Source organism: Carcharodon carcharias, chromosome 10 (assembly GCF_017639515.1).
Source record: "Carcharodon carcharias isolate sCarCar2 chromosome 10, sCarCar2.pri, whole genome shotgun sequence".
Classification (NCBI taxonomy): domain Eukaryota; kingdom Metazoa; phylum Chordata; class Chondrichthyes; order Lamniformes; family Lamnidae; genus Carcharodon; species Carcharodon carcharias.
Genome location: NC_054476.1, coordinates 85,463,125 through 85,476,222, shown reverse-complemented (window position 1 = coordinate 85,476,222; position 13,098 = coordinate 85,463,125).

Genomic DNA, 13,098 nt, shown 5'->3' with positions numbered 1-13,098 from the left:
ATAGATCTGTTCCAAGTAAACTAGAATAAAAGATTAGCAGGCAAAACGCTAAGAAAAAATGGGCTGCCTGAAGGAGGACATGTTTCAGGTATGATCAAGAAACAGTCCCACATGGGGAAAACTAGGGCAACCAATGCTAGAATTCCCTAGATGTTGAAAGAGATAAAAAGGTGAAACAAAAAATGGGGGTTTATGGCAGATATTAGGTTGATAACACAAGTGAGAACCAGATACATATAGAAAGCTTAAAGGGAATGTGAGAAAAGAAGAGAGGCAAATGGAGAGTATGAGAAGAGATTAGCAGCTAACATAAAAGAGAATCAGCAAGTCTTTTACAGGCATTTAAATAATGAAAGGCTAGTAAAAGGAAATGTACAGCTGATTAAGGACCAAAATGAATATCTATAGATGGGGGCATATGGCATAACTGAGGTACCAAGTAAATAATTTGCACCTGTCCTTTCCAAGGAACAAGATACTACCAAAGTCATAGTGAAAAATGAGGCAGTTCAGATACTGGCTGGCTAAAAATTGATGAAGGGGAGATATTAGAAAGGCTGCTTGTACTTCGTTGAATATTTACAAGGACCAGATGGGATGCATCCGAAAATGCTGAAGCAGGTAAAGGTGGAAATTGTTGAGGTACTGGCCATGATCTATCAATCATCCTTAGATTGAGGGTGGTGCCAGAGAATTAGAGAATTGCAAATGTTGCTCTTTTAATTGAAAAAAAGGTGTAAAGAGCACCAAATTTAGCTGCAGTGATGGAAAACTTTTACAATTGATAATCCAGGACAAAATTCAGAGTCACTTGAAAAAGTGTGGATTAATTAAGGACAGCCAGCATGGGTTTGTTAAAGGCAAAATGTGTTTAACTAATTTGATTAAGTTTTTTGATGAGGTAACAGGGAGTGCCGCTGAAGGAAATCAGTTCGATGATGAAAGATGGGAGGAGACTGGGGTGGAGACCGGCACGGACGAGTTAGACCAAATGGCCTGTTTCTGTACCATATATCCTACATAATCCTATGAAAACCAAAGGATACAGATTTAAGCTGATTGGCAAAAAACTAAAGGCTTTATGAGGAAAACCTTTTTTATATAGCGAGTGGTTCAACTCTTGAATTTACTGACTGAAAGCGTGATGGAGGCATATTTAACTATGGCATTCAAAAGGGAATTGAATAAACCCCTAAAAAGGAAAAAAAGCAGAGCTACAACGGGTGGAGGAATGGGACTCGCTGAGTTGCTCGTGCAGAGAGCCAGCATGGACTCAATGGGTCAAATGGCTTCCTTCTGTGCTGTACTATTCCATGATTCCAGGAACCAAAGGAATGCATAATGTGATTAGTTCAATTTGTATGGATATTGGATTATTTTGCTGCATAAAGTTGGTATAGAATGGTTGTTTGGGGTGGCCGTTTTTATTTCAGGAATTTGGTTACAAATGTGACATGGTAAGGTGTGAGACTGTGGGACAATGCAGATCTGGGCTTGCATTCTAGGGTACAGGAGTCAAATTAGGTGCTCATGGACAACCTGTCTGGAACACAGATGTGCTAGTTGCTTCCTCCTTTCCTCATCCTCCTGCTTCTCTCCTTGCTCCTCTACCTTTTTCTGAGGTCAACACTGCATCTGTCATGACAAGTGTTGTGCCCTCACATTTTCCATGTTGAGGAGAATGCGGTACACCACCAAATATCAGGATACCTTTTCTGGTAAGAAGTGGTGGGTTCCTTCAGAATAGCTGAAGCAGCAGAATCTTTGCTTTTATACCCAAAACATCTGCTCAATGTTGTTTCTTGTGGGAACATGCTTTTCATTATAGGAATAATGACCACAAGTAATTGGGTTATGGAGGAGAGTCATAAGCCATGTGTAGAACAGATAGTCACCACTACCCAGCAGCCACCCTCTGGTTTGATGTTTTGGCTTAAAGATCACAGGAATAGTCGACTGATGCAGAATGAATGCATCATGGCTGCTGTCAGGATAGTAGGTATTCAAGAGCATTTGTGTCAGCCATGGCTCAGTTTATAGTACTCTTGCCTCTGAATCCACAGGTTCTAGATTGAAGGCCCACTCCAGGACTTGGAACACAAAAATTAAGGCTAATTTTCCAGTGCAGTTTTGAGTGACTGCTGCACCATTTCAAAGAAGAGCAGGGCAGTTTTTCTGACCAATATTTGTCCTGTAATCAACATCACAAAAACAGATTATCTAGTCATTATCACATTGCTGTTTCTGAGAGCTTGCTAAGCGCAACTTGGTTGCTGCATTTCTTACATTACAATGACTATACTTCAAAATACTCCATTGGCTGTAAAGCACTTTGAGACACCTAGTGGTAGTGAAAGGTGCTACATAAATGCAAGTCTTTATGATGTTCTGTGCATGGTTTCAAACCAACTGCACAGTAAGCAAATTATAACCTTTGAAATATTGATATATCTCACACTGAGATGTGGTGCCTGTAAAGCCATGTGTATGCTATCAATAGCATCCTACAGCATGGGGAAGCATTATCCTAGCAAAGCCACGTGTATGCTTTGTCTAATCCTTTCTGTGCAGAGAGAATACAATGAAATTTCCTCTCCCGGCATGCAGAAATTCTGTCACCTCTGGATGCAGCAATGGGTGGCAAATTGTGACATGTTAGTTATGTTTCCCATTCAACCTGAAAGGGTTCTGCTACATATAAGTTGAGGGTCACTTTCACTGTTATTGAGGCTGCAGGTCTGTGTTCAGTAATCTACAGAGAGCGGTCAGGCTGCCCTTGCAGTCCAGTGATTCCCACATACCGCACTAAGAAGTTGGCTGCTGACATGGGGACCTGGTGTCTCTTAAAAAAGAATATAACTGGAAGCATGAAGGGAGACATTGCAAAGCAGGACAAGCTACAAGAAAAGGGAGGGGAAGGAGGAGGTGCAAGAGCAGGTGCCTATATCTGCAAACGGTCTTCAGGGACCACATTTGTTACCTCAACTAGAGATGCCTTAATTTCACCATGCAGATTGTTACTGAGATATATCAGTTGCTAGAGCCACAATTTGTTTTAAAGCAAGGTAAGGGCACCATAGTCAAAGTGACTATTGCTTTAAACCTCTGTGATGGGCTGATTTCAGGTGACAAGAGGAAATGGTAGCAAAAGAAGATTTCCAGAGGCCACAGAACTCCAAGTTGGAAAGTTAGATATAGAGAATAAAGTTGTTCATCTGGAAAGACTAAAGTCTGAGAAGGATATAACATGGCATGCTGAAAAGGAACATATGGAAGGTAAAATGCATGCTCTACAGTTCGCAAAGGAAACATCCAAGAGGGAGATTCTGAACTTCTGGTCAAAACTTCAACAGCACGTGCTTCAATTCGGAGAACTTGAAAAAGAAAAGAATGACAATGCTGAGTTCAGGCAGCAAATTAGTGAACTGCAGATGCAGCTTAAGACTATATCATAGTTGGAAAATGATTTACCGGAGACCAAACTGAGAAATTCTGGATCTTTTAAAAGGGTGCGGGCATATGAAATGCAAGAACCCCAGCAGAGAAGGCACAGTGGAAACTGATGACAGGCGCATAGAGTGGTTGAAAGAGAAACAAAAACAGCAGAAACATAATGCAGAGCTTCAGGAGAAGTACTGCCATCCAAAGACTAACTGCAGTGTACTGCTTTAGCTCAGAAGAAGAACATCCTTCTACCTAAACAATACTGTGAATAATGTTTTTGAGAAAAGAAAACAAGCTATAAAAAACTCTTAAGGCATTCAGTTTAATTATAAAAGTTAATTTTCTTTATTTTAGATATAATAGAAAAAATGTTTATGATTCGAACAGTTATATTGAGATATTGGTGTATTATATTTTTTTATTTTTTAAAAGAAAGAGGGATGTTATGTTGTTATATTATTCAAAAAGATTCAGAACCAAATTGTGATGCACATGTAGACATAAGTATCCAGGATGCCACATCACGCACTACTGCTCTACAACCTGTGTAGCAAACTAATGATACATCTTTCCACAGTACATGGTGAAATCTAAGACACATTCAATGTCAGCTCCTGTAACTGTGTAAAATAGTGTGATTATTTCAAATGACTGGGAACCACAAAACATAACAGATATCAAAAACAACTATGGCAGGATTTTTATCTTGTCGGGTGGCACGGCGGGTGGGCCTGGGAGCGGTCGCAAAACCGACCGCCACCCACAATCAGGCCCCGACCATGATTTCACACTGGCTAGCCAATTAACAGCCAGACAGCATGAATCACGCGCTGCAATGCTGAATGCTGCCAGAGTGGGCACAGGAGGCGGGTAAGCACGAAGTTTGTGCATGCGTGTGGGTGCTGCACTGAAGGCACAGAGCTGCCTTAGGGAGCTGAATAATTTTTAAAACATATATAAAGAACTTAAAAATGTTAAAAACATGTCCCCTCAGGTGACTCTGTCATATGAGCAGGGACATGTTACAAATGAGATTTAAATATTTTTATTTTTAATTCCTGTTGGAAACCTCATCCCGCCCATGGATGAGGTTTCATAAAAAATCCAAAGGTGGTCCGGCCAATTTGCCAACCATTAAGTTGGACAGGCAGTGAAAAATTGCATTTAATTATTACTTTAATGGTCTTAATAGGTCTGTTAATTGTCGTCAGGCATGCTGGCATCTCCCGCGCACGCATGCTGACCGAAATATCACATGAGTGTGGGATGACTTAGGGACGCGCACCCGACATCATCCATGCTACTTTCCTCCTGTTCAGGCCAGGTGCGTGTCCATCCAACGAGAAAAAAATTCTGCTCCTAGTAATTGCTCAAATATTGATGCCCATGCATTTCGAGACAATTGGGTATATCTCAAGACAAGAACAAAACATTGCTGAAAATCTGAAACAAAGGCAAATGCTGGGAATACTCAGCAGATCTGACAGCATCTTTGATAGAGAAACAGAGTTAACATTTTAATTGATGACTTTTCATCAGAACTTGGAGAAGTTAGAAATGCAAAAGGCTTTAAGAAAAAGTAGGGTTGGATTGAAAGGAAAAGGTAAGGTCAGTGAGAGGAAATATAAAGGGTCAGCTACATCCTTTTGTGGACCGGGGAGAAAGGTTTTTCAATAGCTGAGAAATGAGTAAGGATGACAGAAAAAACCCAGACAAGTTTTTTGAGGAACTCAGCACACATCTCCAACCAAAGTCAAACCAACAGAACCATCGGCATGAATTTCAAATTCTGAGACAGGAACCAGGTAAGCCTGGTGGCAAGTTTTTTTATCAAGATTGAGAAATGAAGCCAACAACTATAAATTCAAATAAACAGATGAAAGGCTGATATATCAGTTCATTTGGGGTTCTGCACACCCTGATGTACAAAAATATCTGATTGGAAAGGCCAAGCTCACAATATAGCAGGTTGTTGACAATGCCAGAGCAGATGAAACCATGAGCAGACAAATGAAGACACTGACTACCCAACAGCTAGCCATCAGTTAATTCAAGGTAAAGACAGCAGAGATGATGCAGTAAAACAACAACAAAAGAATGCACACCAGACAGAAAGCATGATGTGCAAGAGCTGTGGACAACCACACGAGTTCAAAGATGGAAGGAAATGTACCACATGTGGATCAAACTGCAAAGCATATGGGAAGCTCAGTCACTAGGAAAAGATGTGCAGGACACAGAAAGAACATGGTAAAGGAATTGACGAATTTAAAAGAAAAACCAAAATATCCATACCATGGATGATGATAATAGCCAGGAATTTTAGGATGGCATGGTTTCCTTTCCTGCCATGCGAAGAGTTGGCAGAGAACACATCCCCGCCAACAGTCTGGCTTGCAGTGATTTCACACTTCAACTAACGTTAATTGTCTGCAAGCCAATTGGGAGGAATTCCCGCCTTATAGAGTTGCTAGATAATCTGATTGGCTAGCAGCTCTCTAGTCCCTCCAGCGCCATAAGCTGCAGTGGACCAGAGTGGGAATGCATGCAGTCCCTGGAGCCTAAGTCCCAGGATTCCAGGAAGAGGGAGGTTTTGAGGGTTCCAGGGTGGGAAGGGTAGGGAAGGTCTGGAAGGTGTGGACAGTGGGGAATTAGGGTGTCAGGGGAAAGGCCAGGGTGGGGAAGGGAGGTTCTGTGGTTACCAACCTTAAGTGGGGGTGGGAATCCAAAGTTTAAAGAGAGCTTCTGATGGACGCAACCCTGCCCCTTCCCGAGGCATGAATCCAATTATTTTCAGGCTTTCCATATGCCCAGAAACTGCTCCCACCAACCTAAAAATTTAGACTGGGTGGGAAACGGCCCTTGTGGTCAATAATTGGCCACTTAAAAGGGCCTCTTTAGGGGCAAGGGTGGCCTTGCCCATCCCAGCACAAAATTGCAGAAAGGCAGGAACCCAGTGGGAAACCCATCTGAGGAACTTTATGCTCAACTCCACCTAAAAAGACATCGTTGGAGGAGCATAAAATTCAAGCCGATGAGGACACAATAGTAGAAATGTGACAATTCATAGGAAAAAGTAATTCATGCAACCATTCAAACCAGGAAGAAGATGAGGACTAAGCCCACAACCATAAATCTGAAGCTGAAACTTGATACTGCAGCACAGAGTAACATCATCTCATTTAGACTAAAGCAAAAGTTCATCTCTTAAAATTTGAAGAAAAAGGAAAGATGGCACGTTCTGATGGCAAAAGTTGCAACTGAGATTCAATATCTAGGAAGGACACAAACCAGAGAGACATACTATGGAAAAGGCATTAACTGCATGTTCTACCTCATTGAAACAGAGGGTTCTTATATCCTGGGATTGACAGTTGCGAAGAGCTGCAGTTGACCACAGTAAACCATGAGATGAAGGAGGCGTCACTGAAAGTTGAAGGTTGGACATCCATTGAAAAGCGCCCTCCAATCAGAAGCAAAAAAGATGTTTGGATGCTTTGACGGTTTTATGTATCAAATCACTGTTAATCCAGAGAAGAAACTGGTGATTCACCACCCCACCACTCTCCCTGCTACTCCCAATGTAAAGCACAAGTGGAACTAAAAGGAAAGCTTGAAAGAAATAGAAGAGAGAGTGATTTCCAGAGTTATAAAGCCTACAGATTGGGTAAATTCCATTGCTGTGTGAGAGAAGTCAAATTGACTGCTACGGATTTGCCTGGATCCCAAAGATCTTAATCAAGTCATAAAGAAGAATCACTACCTTATTCCAACAGTGGAAGAGATAATGCCAGCACCAGCAGAGGCAAAGGTTTCCTTGGCTTGATCCAGTACATGAGTTCTTTCATACCTCACATGTCAAATCTACAAGAGCTGATGAGGGAAGGTGCTAAGTACCAGTGGTCAAAGCCACATCAGAGGAGTTTCAACAAACTCAAAGAATAAGAGTGCAAGGAGCTAAGTCTGTCATACTAAAACAAAAACAAACTTGTCATACTGCAAGGAGACCCTTCTACAAAAAGACTGAAAGACTGTGAGCAGCCCTGGTGCAAAAAAGAAAGCAAATCATATTTTAATTGAGAAAGTTTGTAGTGGAGAGTGATCATCAGTTACTAGAGCAGACCTACAAGAAAAAATCTGAGTGCGTGTAAAACTACTGAGATTACTCCTGAGGCAGGAGTAAGGAATGATGCTAGCAAATGCCCTATCTTCTCTGTCACCATATGAGAAACACAGGATAAAAGATCTAGGTGTGAAGATCCACCAAACCACTGAAACGGAGTCAAATTAGAATTGTGGCCAGTAAAGGCAAAAATGCTGTCTCAGAAAATAATCCAGGGATGGCCTGATAATGTACAGCAAACACAGCCATCAATGCAGCAGTATTTGTCAGTCAAATAAGATGACTCACTAGAAGATGGTGTTCTGCTGTCCGCACCGAGAATCATCGCACCCAAACTGATGCAGAGAAAACTTCTCCGGAGGATACCTGAAAGGAATGCCTGGGAATGGTGAAGTGAAAACTCAGAGCCAGATCAGTTGTGTACTGGATAGGCATCTACAAAGATATCAAAAAAATGATATCTACATGCAGTGCATGCCAGAAGTATAGGGACACAGAAAAAGATGATGATAGCTACTGAATTACCACCCAGACCACAGCATATTCTGGGAGTTGATTTATTCACACGTAGCTAAAAATGGTAGCTCATTGTTGCAGACTATTACTCAAAAGTTCCCATTCATCAGAAAGTTGAAAGAAATTAGATCAATCATCTCAGCAGTATGAGTTCTGTTTGCTGAGCAGGGGATTCCTGAAAGGATAATATGTGGTAATTGAACCTAATTGTCCTCCAGAGAGTTTAAGGAGTTTACTGAGCAGTAGGGGTTCAACATCATCATTCTCTCAGTATATAATGCCAAGGTACACAGACTTATAGAATAATGCATCCAGGTGGTTAAGAGAACTGTCACGATAGTGTTTTCATGAGTGTTACGAATTTTAAAATAAACTGTATTTTAAAATTACATTTAAACATCTTGCACTGATTTTGAAAAGACTGAATATTAAAATAGCTCCAAGCTACCAGTTTTGTGGATCAAGTTATTAACTTTCCAGAGGACAAAATACAAATCTTTAATTTGATATTGACTCAATGTTTGTCAGACCAGGGGAAATAACAATATCCACCAATATCCATTACAAGCCTACTGACTCCCACAGCTACCTCGATTAAAGCTTCTCACACCCCGCTTCCTCTAAAGACTCCATCACATTCTCTCAGTTCCTTCGCCTCCATTGTATCTGTTCTGACGATGCCACTTTCAAAAACAGTTCCTCTGACATGTCTTCCTTCTTCCTTAACCAAGGTTTACCACCCACGGTGGTTGACAGGACCCTCAACTGTGTCCGGCCTATCTCCCGCGCATCCACCCTCACACCTTCCTCTCCCTCCCAGAAACATGATAGGGTCCCCCTTGTCCTCACTTATCACCCCACCAGCCTCTGCATTCAAAGGATCATCCTCCGCCATTTCCACCAACTCCAGCATGATCCCACCACCAAACACATCTTCCCTTCACGCCCCCCCCAGTGGCATTCCGCAGGGATCATTCCCTCCGGGACACCCTGGTCCGCTCCTTCATCACCTCCTACACCTCAACCCCTCCCACGGCACCTTCCCATGCAACCGCAGAAGGTGCAACACCTGCCCCTTTACTTCCCCTCTCCTCACCATCCAAGGGCCCAAACACTCCTTTCAAGTGAAGCAACATTTCACTTACACTTCCCTCAATTTAATCTACTGCATTTATTGCTCCCAATGCAGTTTCCTCTACATTGGAGAGAGCAAACGCAGACTGGGTGACCACTTTGCAGAACACCTTTGGTCTGTCCGCGAGCATTACCCAGACCTCCCTGTCGCTTGCCATTTCAACACTCCACCCTGCTCTCATGCCCACATGCCCGTCCTTGGCCTACAAGTGATTGTGTTCCCACCCGTTTGCAACCCTTGTGCTTCTAGGTGGTAGAGTTTGTGAGTTTGGAAGGTGCAGTCGAAGGAGGCTTGGTGAGTTGCTGCAATACATCTTGTAGATGATACACACTGCTGCCGTGGTGGTGGTGGTTGAGAGAGTGAATGTTTAATGTGATAGTTGGGGTGCTGATCATGTGGGATGCTTTGTCCGGGATTATGCCAAGCTTGAAACTTCTTGTGGGAGATACAGTCATCCAGGCACTCCTGTCTAAGCCTGAATGTTATCCAGGTCTTCTGAATATTGACTGCTTCAGCACCTGAGGAGTCTCAAATGGTACTGAACACTGTGCAATCACCAGAAAACATCCCAATTCTAACCTGACAATGATGATGGCCTTTGATGAAGCAGCTGAATAGTGCCTAGGATGCTGCTACAAGAAATTCCAATGGCTTGAATTCCAATGAGGCTTAGATGATTGGTCTCCAACAACCACAACCATATTCCTTTGTGCTACGTATGTCTATAGTCAATGAAGAGTTTTCCTTCTGACTTCAATTTTGCTACAGCTCCTTGAAGCCACATCAAGCTGCCTTGATGTCAAGAGCAGTCACTCTTACCTCACCAGTAGAATTTAGTTCTTTGTCCAAGTTTGGACCAAGGCTGTAATGAGGTCTGGAGCTGACTATCCCTGGCAGAACCCAAACTGAGCATCAGCAAGCAGATTATTGCTGAGTAAGTGATATTTGATAGCATTATCAACAACTCCTTCCATCACTTTCCTGATTATTGAGAGTAGACTGATGGGGCAGTACCTGGCTGGATTTGATTTGTCTTGTATTTTGTTGACAGGCCATAACTAGACAATTTTCCATATTATTGTTGTAGCTGTACTGGAACAGTTTGGCCAGGGGTGCTGCTAGTTCTGGAACATAACTCCTTCATACTACAATCAGGATGTTGTCAAGGCCCATAAATTTGCTACACCTAGAGCGAATTGAATGGGCTGAAGACTGGCATTGGTAATGCCAAAGATCTTGGGAGGAAGCCAAGATGGATTATCCACTCTGTACTTCTGGCTGAAGATGGTTACAAAAATGTCAGCCTTATCTTTGCACTGACATACTAGGCTCTCCAGTCATTGAGACTAAGGATGTTTGTGCAGGAGACTCCTCTTTCAGTTCTTTGTGTTACAAATGCAAGACATTAAAAGATTGTATTGTTCTAAAATGTTCCCTTTAATTTAAAATGAAATAGAACTCCCTGAGTAAGGGGATGGTAAGATCATACTAAATTCTTCCTGGAAACAGGTTCATGTTATCTGCTTGTCATGGGGATAGTGGTCTAGGCCAAAACCTTTAAAAATCAAGTGCCAGTTTTCACACCTTGGCACAAATGAGGGGCAGTTGGTTTTCTGAGGACACACAGGCTGAGACTCAAAGATGGATGCAGAAACAGCTATTATTATGAAATGCAGAGGAAAATGTTCATTTGTGTGTTAGCCAGCAAGCTGGATGCCAAGCAGGAGAACTGGTTCTGTATTCAAAGAAATGGAACTTCTGGGTGATGTTAAGGACCAAGGAGTTGCTGGATGGTATCCTTCTGTTGGAAGCCGATTTAGAGATGCTCAGAAGACTGAGTAGAATGACTTTCAAAGGACAATGGAAGATTTGCTCTGGGTGGCAAGGAGAAGAGAGCCTGCTGAAAAACTGCAGAGGATATTAGAACTTAATCTTCAAGGCTACCTATTTGCTGGCATAAAGTACAAATGGGTTAAAAAGCATTTTGATTGTGTTAGTTGGTTAATGGGATATTTGGTTTTTCTTGGTTTGGCTCTATTAGTTGCCTGTTAAAAATACTTAGTCTGTGTTGATTTTAGATTGTTACAGTAAAAGTCTTAAAACATGAAATCCTGTCATGCAATTCTTTCCTTCATTTGCTGGAAATTCATGTATCTTTTTAAAAAGTTGTTGATCTCTATGGGGCTCATAACAAATTGAGGTCTGGGATTCAAATCCAGATGCTGGAAAATGGTACGTTGAAATTTTCCAAAATTTAAACCAACACCGTTTCATATTTTACTTTTGCTGTAATCATTGAAAAGTCAACATGACTATGTTCAATGCTCAAGCATTTCTGGAGAAAGATGCCCTGTCTATAATTGCCTTGCTACAGTTAACAAAGGTCTAGGGTCCTGACTTCAAACTAAAACTTAAAACTGTTGTTTCTTTAGTTTTTCTGTGTGTCTGTGGGAGGGACTTGCCTCTCTGCTAGGCAACATCCCAATTCTTCCACTCTTGTATTTGCTTAACTTCTCAAGTCTTAAAACTCATTAAAATGCAGGCACCTTTTTAAAGTGAAACTAAGTGTCAATTTGACCTTTCTTAATACACGGATACAGAAACACAAATCAAACTTAAACTTTTAATCTAAAACTCATTCCTAACACTCACAAATACCAACATAATTTACTTAAGCTGTTTCAATTTCCTAACAAGAGCTTTGGTTGGATTTATTGGTTGTGGGATTGCTTAACTCTGTCCATTGCATGTTTCTTCCACTGTTTGGCATGCACGTAGTCCTGTGTTGTAGCTTCACCAGCTTGTCACCTCATTTTTAGGTATGCCTGTTGCTGCTTCTGGCAGGCCCTCCTGCACATTCATTGAACCAGGGTTGGCAGAGTGGGGGATACATCTGGTCATGAGGTTACAGATTGTGGATGTATAATATTCTGCAACTGTAACTGATGGCCCACATGGTTGCCCAGCTTTGGGTTGGTAGATCTGTTTGAAATCTATTGCATTTAGAAAGGTGGTAGTGCCGCAGGATCGAGGGTAACCTTAATTTGAGGATGGGGCTTTGCTTGCACAAGGACTGTGCAGTGGTCACTCCTATCAGTACGGTCATGGACAGATTCTTCTTTGTCAGGTAGATTGGTGAGGTCAAGGGTAATTAGGTTTTTCCCTCTTTTTGGCTCCTTCACCACATGCTGCGGGCCCAGTTTCGCAGCTATGTCCTTGAGGACTCAGCTAGCTCAGTCGGTAGTGGAGTTACCGAGCCGCTCTTGGTGATGGACATTGAAGTCCCCCACCCAGGGTACATTCTCTAGCCTTGCCACTTTCAGTGCTTCTTCCAAATGGCACTCAACATGGAGGAGCACTGATCGTTCAGCCAAGGTGGGACAATAGGTGGTAATCAGCAGGAGGTTTCCTTGCCTATGTTTAACCTCTTGCCAGGAGACTTCATGGGATCCACAGTCAATGTTGAGGACTCTCAGGGCTACTACCTCCCGACTGTATACTACTGTGCCTCTACCTCTGGTGGGTCTGTCCTGTTGGTGGGATAGGACATACCCAGAGATAGTAAAGGTGGGTGTTTGGCTCTCCAAGGTATGATTCTGTGAGTATGATTATGTCAGCCTGATGCTTGACTAGTCTGTGTGACAGCTCTCCCAATTTTGGCACAAGCCCCCAGTTGTTAGTGAGGAGGACTATGCAAGGTCGACAGGGCTGGTTGGTCGTTGTCATTTCCGGTGCTTAGGCTGATGCTGGGTGGTCCATCTGGCTTCATTCCTCTATTAGTCTTTGTAGCACATTTGCTAGAACTGATTGACTTGCTAGGCCATTTCAGAGGACCTTTAAGAGTCAACCACATTGCTGTGGGTCTGGAGTCACATGTAAG